Genomic DNA, 12,882 nt, shown 5'->3' with positions numbered 1-12,882 from the left:
TAAAAGACCCCCAACTTATAATAGTGACTTGGTGGAGGGCTGTTGCTTGTCTGATGACATGGGGGGCAACGCACTTTAGACGTTTTGACTTCTTCCCATGTCTGTGCACGCTGTCACCTCATATCACACATATATGGGACCATTTATGTGTTGGCAAAGTTAGATCCCTACCTTCTCTTCGCACATCACTTTCCAGCAGAGCATGGAAGGGTCCAGAATTGTTTGCTGATAATTCTGTGTAAAATACTGCCCCACTTTTTACATATGTTGTGGTATATCAGGCAGGCTGGGCTCATGTGTGAATTATCTTACTGGCAGTGGTGGTACTGGTGGTGTTCTGATTTCCGCATAATAATGGGATATGCATTCTAATAAATGTCAGGAAGACTGTGTTAAGATGGATATATAAACTCTAGCCTCGTGGACAGAGTTTAGCAGGCCATCCTAGTTATAGTGAACAGGGGAAACTCTGGGAGTTTAGCCAAACAAAGTAGCATGGAGAGTGGTCAAGGCTAAGTCTCAGGATAGGTTTATTGGGTCAGGGCTCTATAACGAGTCCACACAGTGAAATACACAATGATTACCCATAGACAGTTAGTACAAAATTAATATATTTATTATAGGCCCAAAGACACTGACGAAAAATGAATCTATCAGGTAATGTTATCACACAATACTAGGAGTAGAAAACATATATACAGTCACAGGTTGGCCAATGCAATGCATTCACGTTGCTCCAATACATGAAAGGAAAGGTAAGTAGTTAGGCAATTGCATTAATAGTCCACAGGAATAAGAGCTCTAAATTTAAAAGTCCAACCCTAGATTGAATTGGGCCCTGTGGCCAAAAGTTAACAATACTTTAAAGTTGAGAAAAAGTTAGGAAGTGTTCCTGTTGAAAGTAAGCCCCTGAATGCTCACACTAGAGACAATACAACCTGCTAGGGAAGAAAGGCCTAATTTGTAAGGATAACAAATTTAATCTCATTCGCAAATGAAAACAACAGCAAAGAACTCTGCTGCCAAGAACATTCTGCCAAAAAGAGGTGCAAACAGAAACGTTTAAACAAACACAGTGTCATGGTGTTGCAACAATATACAGTAAACACCTGTGTTGCTGATTGGATGAAACCTATACAGGTGAAGCCTTTATACATATGGGATGGCATTTTATTGGGCCCAGCCCAGCCTGTCCTACTTCCATCAGGTGGGCACTGTGGGGCTCATCTTCTTCTCAAGTCGAAGGTCAGACGACAAATTAATTATACTCGTACTATGCAGCTGGTTTATCACTCACAGCGTGCCTTTGGCAGACCTTAAGATGGGCACAAAAGAGGTTCCCGGGCACTCTAACCTTCACACACACATTGCACTCACTCCCTTTTGCAACATCCGGCTCCAAGGTCTCCACCCTCATTTTGAACTATAATGTATCCCTTCCAGCACCTCGCAATACAAATCACGTGATTGTCGCTTCAACAATACACCCTGTCCATCTTCTTTGAACATTTCAGGACTTGTTACCTTGAGGTTGGTGGTCAAAGGGCACCTGGTGTCATGGAATGTGGGAATCTTAGGGTTTATACAGTTATATGGGCTATATATCAAGGCCACTCGGGACTGGGCCGGGTCATGCTTTGGCCAATGTGAGATAACATGCACACCAGGCGCCAGCCTCTGATTATGGCCTTGAAAGGCACATTCCTCTTGGGTGAAAGACACATCTTCACTACACTTTCAAGAACATAGAACAAACAGTGTGGCGGGTAGGGGGGCAAGCTGTGCTTATGGGAGCTCGGGCATGACTGGAGATTACTGTGGCCATGTGGATTTGGCCGAGTGCCTGTAATGCCGCCTTTACCATGCTTACAACTCAAGCCTTCTCTTCTACCTAGGAATATTAATATCTAGGCAAAATAGGGATGCCGACCCGCACCTTGGGCCACACCATATGAATACACTATAATTGACTATGTTACCATGGGGTCCTCCTGGACGGGAAAGCGTCCCGTTCACTGATCCCCCACCCCCTGGTTAATTACAGTTCCTCTAATGCATCTCGCCTTACTTTAAAGGGCCTAGGGGGCTCTACCCAACATTCCCCCCTTTTATTACTTCTACAGTAATGTATTCTGGAATGGCTCTGTGCTCCCACTCCCCAGTTTCTACATCCACATATGGCTTATTCTTTTTTACTGGCACCCACGCCCTACACACTGATTGCAAACATTCCCCCATATACGCGTACTCTTCAGGTGAACACGTCATGTAAATACAACCCGCCTCCCCCGGTAGGTCCACCCAAACCTCTGTTTAATTTTTCTTTATCAGGGGGTTGGGAAATGACAGTGTGGTACAAAGGATCAACTTCATATGGGATGGGACACATTTCACACTTCGGGCCACCCTGTGGGACATTGGTCCGCACTTCAATGTTTTTTGTTTTGCGAGGTGCTTTTGAAACCCCACTTGATACCATAATTCTTGCGCTATCAGGTGCTACAGTGGCACAGCATCCAAGAACCAGCTGACACGTGCAGAAAATGACCAGGGGGAACACAATGATGGTCATTAACATCTTCATGATTGCACAAGCCACGATGGGGCCCAGCTGAAAGTCATGCTCAGCCAATGATTGTCCTGAATTCCTCCTTCCTTCTTCGTATGAACGCCTAAGCCATGTACAGCTGAAATGAGGTGGGATAATGATGCATTTTCCGTGTCTTCTGTAGGTACGAACGTGCAACAGGAATCACCAAATCTTTTTCAAAAACCACCCTTCATTGGTGTTAACATAGCCAGCACGTATCTGATCTGCATTGTCATAAGTCTTAGTGCTCCTAACTCAATCTTGATCACGTTGAACCCATTCTCTATGTCATTTGCGAGCTGGACCAGTTCCCACTGCACTATTTGCAGCCATTTGGCATTGGCTGCCGCCTGTACCCCTGGCAAGAGTAGAGAAGCAAAGAAGGACTCTGCTGAGCTAACAAGACAATACTCTTCTGGAATTTCAGCAAGCAAAGTGGAAAAGTCTTTAGAAATGTAATTCAATCTTTTCATTCTCTATGGTTGCTGGAATTGTACTTTTCCTAGCAAGATGTGAGGCTCTCGTGTGGGCACCAAGCACTTATCTTCAGGTTGTATTGTGGGGAAACTTGTTGGCCCCTCTTCAGGCAGCACTCCTCCCTTCAGGTGCTCTTCTGGGATTACCAATAGCGCTGAATGCAATGTGGCCAGCGAACAAAATACCCTTCATGAAGCTGTGAGATGCAAGTAAGCTTGTCGGCCACAGATCCAGTAGTAATCCATCAGTGCTGCCATTCCTTTCTTCATGTCTGTGATCAAGAGAGTTTTATTACAATGTTTGTTTGTGCCAACAAAGACTGTACCCTTTCTGCAGAAACAGAGTTTATATTCTTCTTCCTTGTGCACTTGCACCGGATTTTCCATCGTTGCAATCCACATCAGCTTTGTTATATGTTCTGTCCATATTTGTGCACAGATGTTGACCACTCATGCTATTCTGTCCTTGCTATATGTTAGAGTCAACAGTCTCTCATTTGCGCCCCTACGCCTTGGGTCCCTACTTAACAACCTATGTACATTAGTTGTGTCCATCTTCTTCTGTCCTGAAATAGAAGCACAAACACATAATACAATGAAAAAAAGGGAAGAGACGTACATGATGTACACTGTACAAAAGGGAAAAAGAAAACGGGAGGGAACGAGAGAGAGACAGAGAGAGAGAAAGAGAAGAGAGAGAAAATGCTCCCAGGGAAAGAAAAGTATGGAGCTAGCAGGTGAACCTTGGCCTGCCACTAGGATGTGCCACTATGCCCATGGCTTCATCTGGACAGGCTGGTAAGGTGCTCGGGTTAGAGGTACTGTTACCCCTTTTCTCAAGAAAACTGATGCACCACTGCACTCTCTGGATGTGCCGTACGATTGTCCGATAGGCGGACCCAGTAGTACAATTCCTTAACTTTTACTGCGAGGGGGTACAAAACACCACCTCATACGATCCATGGAACTGAGGATTGTTCCAACGGTGCATAAAGTTGCAAACGTAGACGTAATCCCCCGGCAGCAGTGGTCCAGTCGTTATGTGCTCGGGGTCTGTCCCTGTTGTATGTGCAGCCTCCGTCATCTCTGTAGTCGCAATCCTGGGAGGTACAATCTGTCGGGAGAGACATTTAATGGCCAGAGTTAGTGTTATCAAATATTCCATTAATTCCTCTCCTAACACCACAGCAGTTCTATGCGCATCAGAAACCACTCTCACAGGCGACACAGGGGTATGCATGCGCCGACCAGTGACCACCTTGTGAGGTGACAGATGATGGTCTTTTACTTGACCGCAGGCGTAGATTGAAAAGGGCCAGGGACGGACAATACACACAGTTTTTCGTCAAGGGGTGCACAATTTGGATAATTTCCTCTTAAATAGGCCATTTATTATCTCCACAATGCCATTGGCGTGTGGGTGATAAATCAAACACATCTGATGCTTGATACTAAGTAGTGCTGTAACATGCTGGAATAATGCACTGAACACATGTGTGCCATTATCTGATCTCAAAACATTGCACACACCCCAGCAAGGGAAAACTTCCCGCGCTAGAAACCTTGCAGCACATTTGGCATTCAGGTGCACACATGGCCCTGCTTACACCCACCTCAAAAAGGCACAGACAACCACAATGAGGTACACAGCCCCATTGCAACACTCCCCCACATTGGCGTAGTCTATATGTAACTCCCGGAATGGTCCAATAGGGCGGGGCAAAGAGCCCCATAATGTCCATAGTTTCATCTCTGTGCTAAAACATTGACATGTGGTACAGCAGACGACTATATCAGTGATGTTCTCCTGAACATTTGGTGTGAACCAGTCCTCGTTTATGTCTGCGGCTATGTGTTCTTTTGAACTATGGGACAGTTAGTGTTATTGTTCAAATGCTATTGCTAGAAATTCCTGGGGCATCACTGTCTTCCCCGAGCTCTCCTGTATCCATAACCGATCTGTGGCGGACTGCTTACATCCTCTCCATGCCCACAACTCCTTTTCCCACTCTGGCGCTATTCCATGTAGCTCAATAATCTGAGAGATGGGCAATGCAGTATAAGGCACTGAACATTTGTCTATCAGTGGGGCAGCTAAAACATACTCAGGGGATGTTTCGATTGGCTGGTACGCCACCATTTTGGTTGCTGCATCAGCAGCTGCATTTCCTCTTAAGATTGAATCTGTCCATTGAGTATGGGCAGTGCACTATATGACCTCCACAACAGATGGCTGTAACAGTTCTTCTATCAGCTTCTCTAACAGCACTGCTCTTCTAACGGGAGAGAACTGCGTGTTCCGTTGTTGTTACGTATGCCTAGTGGAATATATCGTAACCTGATGCTCTCAATGCTTTGATGAGCACCACAAGTTCTTGTGCAGAATATTGTGTAGTGTAAGGAACTCATGCCGGCAATAGTAAAGACAGACACAAGTGATCACAGTTCATGGGTGTTTATTGTTTATTAAACTTTATAGGTAGGTTGGAAGAATGCCTAATCTAAACCTAAATCTAAGATGGGAGCAAGCTACGACCATCAAATCATAATAAGGCAGTCCTAGTGGCGTATTGTCAACCAAAAAGGGCCTATACAAAAAAAAAACTATTGCCAGTCCGTACAACCAAATACAAAAAAAGGGTGGGATAAGGTTCACAAGAAAGAAAGTAGTGTTCATAAATGATAAGTAAGGATGTGGTAGCTGGGGGTCTCCCTTTCCCACGTTTTGAGCATGGGGCAAGGCGGGACTCTGGAGAACAGCACACGCTTTTGCTTTCCCCGCACAAGATTATAGTTCCGTTCTCAGGTATCAGGGCCTCTGGTGATTAAGTCTCTTTTCTACAACATATCTCTTGCCTCTGAGGACTGATGCGTTCAAAATAATAAAAGTTGCTAATGATGTCAGGACCGTCAGTGATTAAGTTTCTTACTTCTGAGGGCCTGATATGTTCGAACAAACAAACAAATGTTCCTTTTTGACTGCACTTCAGGTGAGATTCTTCACCCCTGGTTCCCCCTCTTCTGGGCTCAGACCCCTCTTGAATATCAGCCTCCCTTCGTCAGGTTCACTATGGCTTCTATTTTAAACTATTTGGTGTCTATTAAATTCACGTGTCAGTGGGTGATAGCCTTTCACCCCTGGATCCACCTCTTCTGGGCTCAGACGCTTCTTCAATATTAGCCTCCCTCTGTCGGGTTCCCTATGGCTTGGTGTCGAAAAATATGTCACCTTTCGCATTCACAAGTCTTAATGTCTTTTTAAACAGTTCACTTTGGACATCCCTCTGTCAGGTACACTGTTTGTCAACACAATGTTCTTTGAGGCATCAGGCTTCGCCCCTTTATCTCAGCAGCCCACTGTCGGGTTCACACTTGCCAATCACACAGTTCTTTCTCTTTTCTTACTATGCAAATACATTTCCATAGCTACGTGCCGGTCAAAGACCTTTGACTGTACAGTGGAACTTTGCAAGACCCCTGTATGGCCACTTTATCCTTCTTTATTGCGGCTCTGCTAGGGCCTTCTGGTAACCACAGTTTCAACAAAGCAGGGAGTCAACCAGAGTCTCTCAAATGAACACAATGTGGTGTCAGATCTTTCTGCAGCTGTTTTTCCCTTAAGACGTTAACTGTCCTTTGAATTTTTTTTATCTTGTCTTTTGCCACTTTCATTCAATACAGTTTGGTTTCTTATCGGTTCGCCCCTCGGCTGTGATTAACTGCTTGTCTTTCCTGGTATCTGGAGTCAAGCATGGTATCATGGTAGCAAATGTCTCATTCGGTCCTGATTATCAGTGTAGGCAAGCTCAGTGTACCGTTGACATCTGCTGCAACACACAGTGACTATTGTGTGCAGTTTTATGATTTCTTCCACAGAGGATTTGTGGATCTGGGTTGGAAAGGGCAAGGATGCTTCTCTCCATGTTACCCCTTCGGTTCCCACCAACATTCTCCTCCTCTTGAACTGCCGCCCTGGGATGGCTGTCTCGTTGTGAGGTCTGCCTTGCTCAAAGTGTGCTTTTGTGCTTCACCTTTTATCCCTGTGCGGAAAAGAGACTGGGCCAGCAGTTGTGTTTAGTTGTTGTCAATTGCCTGACTTTGCCTGACCCTTGTGTTGGGAAATGTTAGGTAAACGGCTCTGGAGTTAGTCCGTTGTTTGTCGTAGTGTAGGAAAGTGTTTGTGTTGGAAAAGGGGATAGAGTTTCTAGATACCCTATGGGGTAGGATGGGGAAAAGGTGTTACAGAGACGGGGATACCATGTCTCGCCTGTCAGCATCCCACTTCCACTCCCCAAAGACCTCTCATCCAGGTGATCCTCCCCCCCTGGTCCAACCCCAGGAACTGAATCCATTAGCAATGGCAGTGTCATGGCCACCTGGACGACAGATCCCTGGGACTAGTAAGTGAGACACCTTCAGGTGTCTCACATTAGGCAACCTTTTCATGACCACCATCTTGTACTTCTCTACCTCAAGTTGTACCACTGCTGCCCCTGTCTGTCTCTGTCCATCCTGCTGATCAATTTTGGATGACACGTGAACGAAAAGTACCACACCCTTTGTCAATGCACAATCCCTTGCTTCGGGAGTGTCATCCTCCTCCCCCTCGTATGCAGCACAGCCGTTTGCCTTCAAGTCCTCTTCCGTAGGCACTTCTGTTAAAAAGGTGACCGGATTCACTGTCTTAGACCTAACCATGTGAATGTGGGGTTTCAAGGCGATCATTTCATATGCTGATGACCTTTGTGTAGTTAGGGTGGACTTTGATTTTTCTAGAATAACAAATAGAGAATGTTCTACATATGTTACTGAATACCCCATGAGGATTGTAGAGCTTTCCTCTATAGCAAAGGTAGCGGCTGCTGATACTTGTTTGCACGCGAACTGCACTTGCATCACTGCATCCAGAGCACCACTATAATTGACCAATGGCTTATGGCCCATAGTGCTCTTCTGTGTCAACACTGCTGTCATAAGTTGACCATCAGAATGTGAAAACAAATAGAATTGTCCGGGTGCCGAACTGATGACTTCCTTTAAATCGTCATAGTGTCTAATTTTTTATAATAACGCGTGGTCCTTGTTTTTTTGTGCTTCCCTTAGGGCTTTGAAAAGTGGCATTGTGTATGCCGCGTAATCGAGGATCCAGGCCCTGCATTCATTACATAGGCCCAGAAACTTAATTTTCATTACCAGCCCAAACAAATGACCAACACTCTCTACCCGACTTCAATACAATGAGCAAGATAACATCAGTTCCCTTGCAGTACTGTTAAATCATAAACCATGTCCTCTTTGTAAACTGACCTTCTTACTAGATGTGCCATTCTTCTTTTTGTCAATGAGTGTCCCTGCTACTTAAAATGCATGTGCAGCAGCTAACCACAGAGATTAAAATGACTGATTTACTAATTTTCTACCATCTGAAAACCTGAGAAAGGCAGTTTATTAGTCAACATGCATTTTGCAAGATAGTCCCTGCTTCCATGTTTTTTACAACGCACCCTGTTATGTCGATTGGGTTCATGTTGCAGTTGCAGTTTATTTATTGTATCTTTCTACAGGCGTGAGGATATAATATGTATACATTCTAAGCAACATTAACAAAAAACAAACATATCCATCCATAATTAATGACACCCAATATATATATGGGTCATAACATTGTGCCAGGACGCGGCCACCCGCTGTCATCAATACAGTGCGTGAAACAGGAATCCCTCATAATGATGGGGACCCTTCCTGGCCTCCCGAAAAGAAGGGTGGACCATTCTCTTCCTTGAAGACTGGGCTGTTGTATAGAGGGGTATTGGACCTGAATGTATCCCTAGGTCAAAAGTTGTGGTACCCAAAATCCAAAGGAAAATTGTGCTGGATATTGCCCATTCCCATTGGACATGCAGACCTCTAGGGACAGCCAAGACTCTGGATCCTGAACCAGTTCTATTGGCCCGGGATATATGCAAATGTAAAGACATGTTTGAGTTATTTTGCACTATGACCTGTAGTACCTGAGTCTCGCAACCAGAAAGAAAAACCAAGACTCACATTTATCATGTGAACCTTCTCAAGAAATGGACAGAAAATACCATTGAAGACACCACTGTGGTATTAACTAGTTTGTTATCTGATGAAACCAGCACCAATTTGAACCCCTTCAATTTTTGGCTCAGAATCAGAAGGATGATCTAATGGACCTCTTAGAACAAAGTGGTACATGTAAAGCCATAGAGAATACCTGAGAGTAAAAGAACATCATTGAAGAGGAGTTGGAAAATATGTTAGGATCTGATATTCGAGCCCTCCCAAAACCCCATGTCCAACCCAATTGTGTTAGACGCCAAACCAGATCTATTGTGGAGGTTCTGCCTTGATTTCAGGAAGGTAAACGCAGTCACCCAAAATGATATTTACCCCATACCCCGAATTAATGATCTTATTGATCGATTGGGGTCCGCCATTTACCAATCCAGGATTGATCTGGTGAAGGGGTATTGGCAGATACGCCAAAAACAGCTTTTTCTACTCCCATAGGGCTTTTTCAAAGCAAAGTATTGCATTTTGGCTTACATGGGGCACCAGTTTCCTTCCAAAGATTAATGGATCACATCCTCCAGCCCTATGCCTCTTTCTGTGGAGCATACATTGATGATATCGTCATCCACAGTAAGTCTTGGAAGGAACATGTTTATCATTTCTATTTAGTTACCAGGGTCCTAGGAAAAGCGGGACTTATGGCAAACCCAAAGAAAGGCTATTTAGCTAGATCAGGCGTAAAATACCTTTGGTTTTCCCTAGGAAACTGACTGGTACAGCCCCAGGTCAGAGCAGTGAAAGAGAGCACAACTCCAAAAACAAAGAATGACTTTTGAGCCTTTTTGGGTTTAGTAGGATATTATAGGTGTTTTATCCCTATAAATGCTTTTGTATTTTAAATCACAAGTATCACACATACTGAAAGATTAAAACAAACACCCATGGTCTACACAATTCTAATTGTATTTTTCCTGGGCCTAGGTTGTCTCAATCTATCATTGAACCATTACAGTACCAGGGATAGGGCCATAATTAGAGCCTAGCCTGATGTTTGTAAAACTGAGAGCAGTGCCACAAATATAGCACATTTCGGGTAGTACAGAATGTAATAGCACTGCCATACAGATCTAATCCACTGCTTCAGAGTTCTCTTTTAATTAATCTATTAATCTGGGTTGAGACATCATAGGCCCAGGAAGAATAACATTTGAATCTTGTAGACCATGGTTGCTCATTTTAATCTTTCATGTGTGATACAGTGATACTTTCATGACACCTATTGGTGATTGATGCTGGTTCTTGAATGCACAGCCCTATTGCTTTTCCATGGAGCACAGGAAAGGAAAATAACATGGTAATGTGTACTACCTTTCCCGTTTTTCAGAGCTGCTGAGAGAACCAGAGCCATTAGGGGAAGTTTGTGTGATGAATCAAATGGAGCCATCACAAATTACTCGGTGGTGACTCTTCCCATGTGCCCAAAGGGATGGCAGCTTCTACCTGATCATGGCCTTGGGGGCAGTTTCATGTGGGAGGATCACATGTAAGGAGACAACTACCAGAGAGATCACATGTCTTCATTGGAGGAGTCACAGTGTTCCCCCCTCCCCATGAGGAAGATCCACTGAAATACGATTTCTTTATGGCCTACTGTCATTCTAGTCAGGCCCCCACTTTTCACCCAAACCCTAACAACTCACACCTAACTCACTTTGTTCTTAATGTGTCTTTTGGTGAGAAACGTAAAAAAATCGTCCAGGAGTTGAACGCCCAAAGAAAGTTATGGACTTCAACTCCCATAACCGCTCAGGCACTTAGATGAGTAGAAGGACAAGGGAGTTTGTTCAGAGCAACAGGAGCCTGAAGCGTAACATGCAGACTTGTTGTTTTTCTAAAGCTGTAATGAGCAGGACATCTACAAATGGCAACTGTGCTGAAGAGAGGGGATATGCAGGTACAGCAAGTTGTGCAGACGGAGATATTTCCATTCACGCCAGGGCTTCTGAATGCAAAGCACATAGCAGAGGAAGCCACTGGGAAAGAAAGATGAGCGCTGCATGCAAGCAAGAAGGGCACAGTGGAGATGCCAGGAGCAGTGTAGAAGCTCCTGGAGGTTTGGTCGCTCGGCAAGGCAGCAGTCGTCACCCTGGGCCAAGAAGGAGACCTGGCATAAGACCGTGGACCTGCGCAGGGTCCTGGAAAGGTGCCTCTGCACTCCTTCCTGTAGCGTGTGGAGGAAGCCATAATGGAAAGGTGCGAGCAACGTTGGGAGCCCTGGAGAAGACCGGTGAGTCCGCCAAAAGCAATTGGGCACCCAGGAGCATCCCGACCACAAATGAATGCGATCAAGGCAAAGTATAAAGGAAAAACTTGCTTGAAGATTCAGTGAGAAAAATATTTGAATGCTGACAAGACAAAGTATAAAGGCAAACCCCAATGAAATACAGAAGCATGATATGATATAAGCCATTGATAACGTACCTGTACACAAGTGTTTCTAGGTGCAACAAGACATGGCAAGAAAGACAATACCTATCTTACTAGGCCTTGTGTCATTCAGATCATGCAGGTGTGATAGTGCAGAGTGCAGCAGGATTGGAAGGGGGGGTGTGCCAGGGAGAGTTAAGGAGAGAGTGCAATGAGGGCAGCACTGCTCTGAGTAAGTGCAGCCAGTGCTGCGCGGCTCTGGGTAAGTGCAAGGATGCAGGGGACTGTAGGGTTACAGTTACAGTCCCTAAGTGCATGGTATGCCCAGAAGCAGTGCAGGGAAGACTGATCATGGAGGAGCCTGGTACCCAGTGAGATTCCGAGGGTAGCCGAGCCACCAGTTGGTGCAGCACACAGGTAGGTCAGCAGGGGAGAGAGAGAGAGATAACGCAGAGGAGAAAAGGAAAGTCTTGAGCTGCTTCCAGAACTTCAGATGGTCTGGTTCAGGTTTGAGAGGGACAGGGAGGCAATTCCAAAAGGAGGCACCTGCAGAGGAGAGAGACCTACCCCCACTCTCTACCTGGAGAAGTATCAGACTCTCAGAGAGTTGGAGGTAGTTGAGCAAAGGGCTCGAGAGGAAGGTTTTTTGAAGAAAGAGTTGGATGTAGGGAAGGCCCTAGCCCCAGAAAGCATTTTGGATGATGCAGAGGGTTTTGAACTTGCTCCTTGCAGCCACTAGGATCCAGTGGAGAGATTTCAGGGCTGGAGAGTAAAGTATAAATGGGAAAGCTCAGAAGGGGAGGGAGGTTGTTTTCCAGATTCATTCCATCTTCCAGGGAGCAGAACAAAGGCCAAGCATCACAGAGTACTTCAAAGTTAACGCAAGGTGAAACAGGAAGCCTCTGGAGAGAGATTAGAGATAGTGTTGTGGTCATGAGGTTTGAGGTGTAGTGAGATGACAAAGTGGGTGAGAGGTTTGAGCAAGTACATTTGAGCAAAATATTACGCCAAACAGATATACCAAGCAGCACATTGTATATGCTACTGTGGTATATCAAATAACTGTGAAGTGCACTAGAATCCTGGTAGGTGAATACCCCAGGCAGATGAAGAGAACTGTGAAACACATATGAAGTCCTGTCAGGTGAGTATATCAGGCAGGTGAGATTGTACCAAGTTTCCTGGCTGGAGAACACACCAGGATATGTAGGAATCCTATAGAGAAGTTAGGCAGGTGAGTACACCAGGCAGTTGGACAGTGTATAGAAGTTCCTGGCATGGGAGTACACCAGTTAATCTGCAACGATGCACAAACTCTTTAGTAAGATTTGTTACATAACCTTTTTGCTTGAA

At 45.0% G+C, this 12,882-nt stretch overlaps 1 long non-coding RNA gene across 1 annotated transcript in view; it reads right to left on the bottom strand.

Moving 5' to 3' along the window:
- Positions 1-513: 513 nt before the first annotated feature.
- Positions 514-12,882, bottom strand: part of LOC138511315 (uncharacterized) — a 210,762-nt gene continuing 198,393 nt past the window's right edge. The window contains exon 2 of the long non-coding RNA XR_011280609.1: positions 514-4,180. This is a non-coding gene — a long non-coding RNA (uncharacterized lncRNA). The remainder of the gene's footprint in view (positions 4,181-12,882) is intronic.

This window comes from Ambystoma mexicanum, chromosome 6p, assembly GCF_040938575.1.
Source record: "Ambystoma mexicanum isolate Mex_15411 chromosome 6p, UKY_AmexF1_1, whole genome shotgun sequence".
NCBI lineage: Eukaryota > Metazoa > Chordata > Amphibia > Caudata > Ambystomatidae > Ambystoma > Ambystoma mexicanum.
Note: the sequence above shows the minus strand (reverse complement) of the source record. Positions and strands in the feature narration are given on the sequence as shown.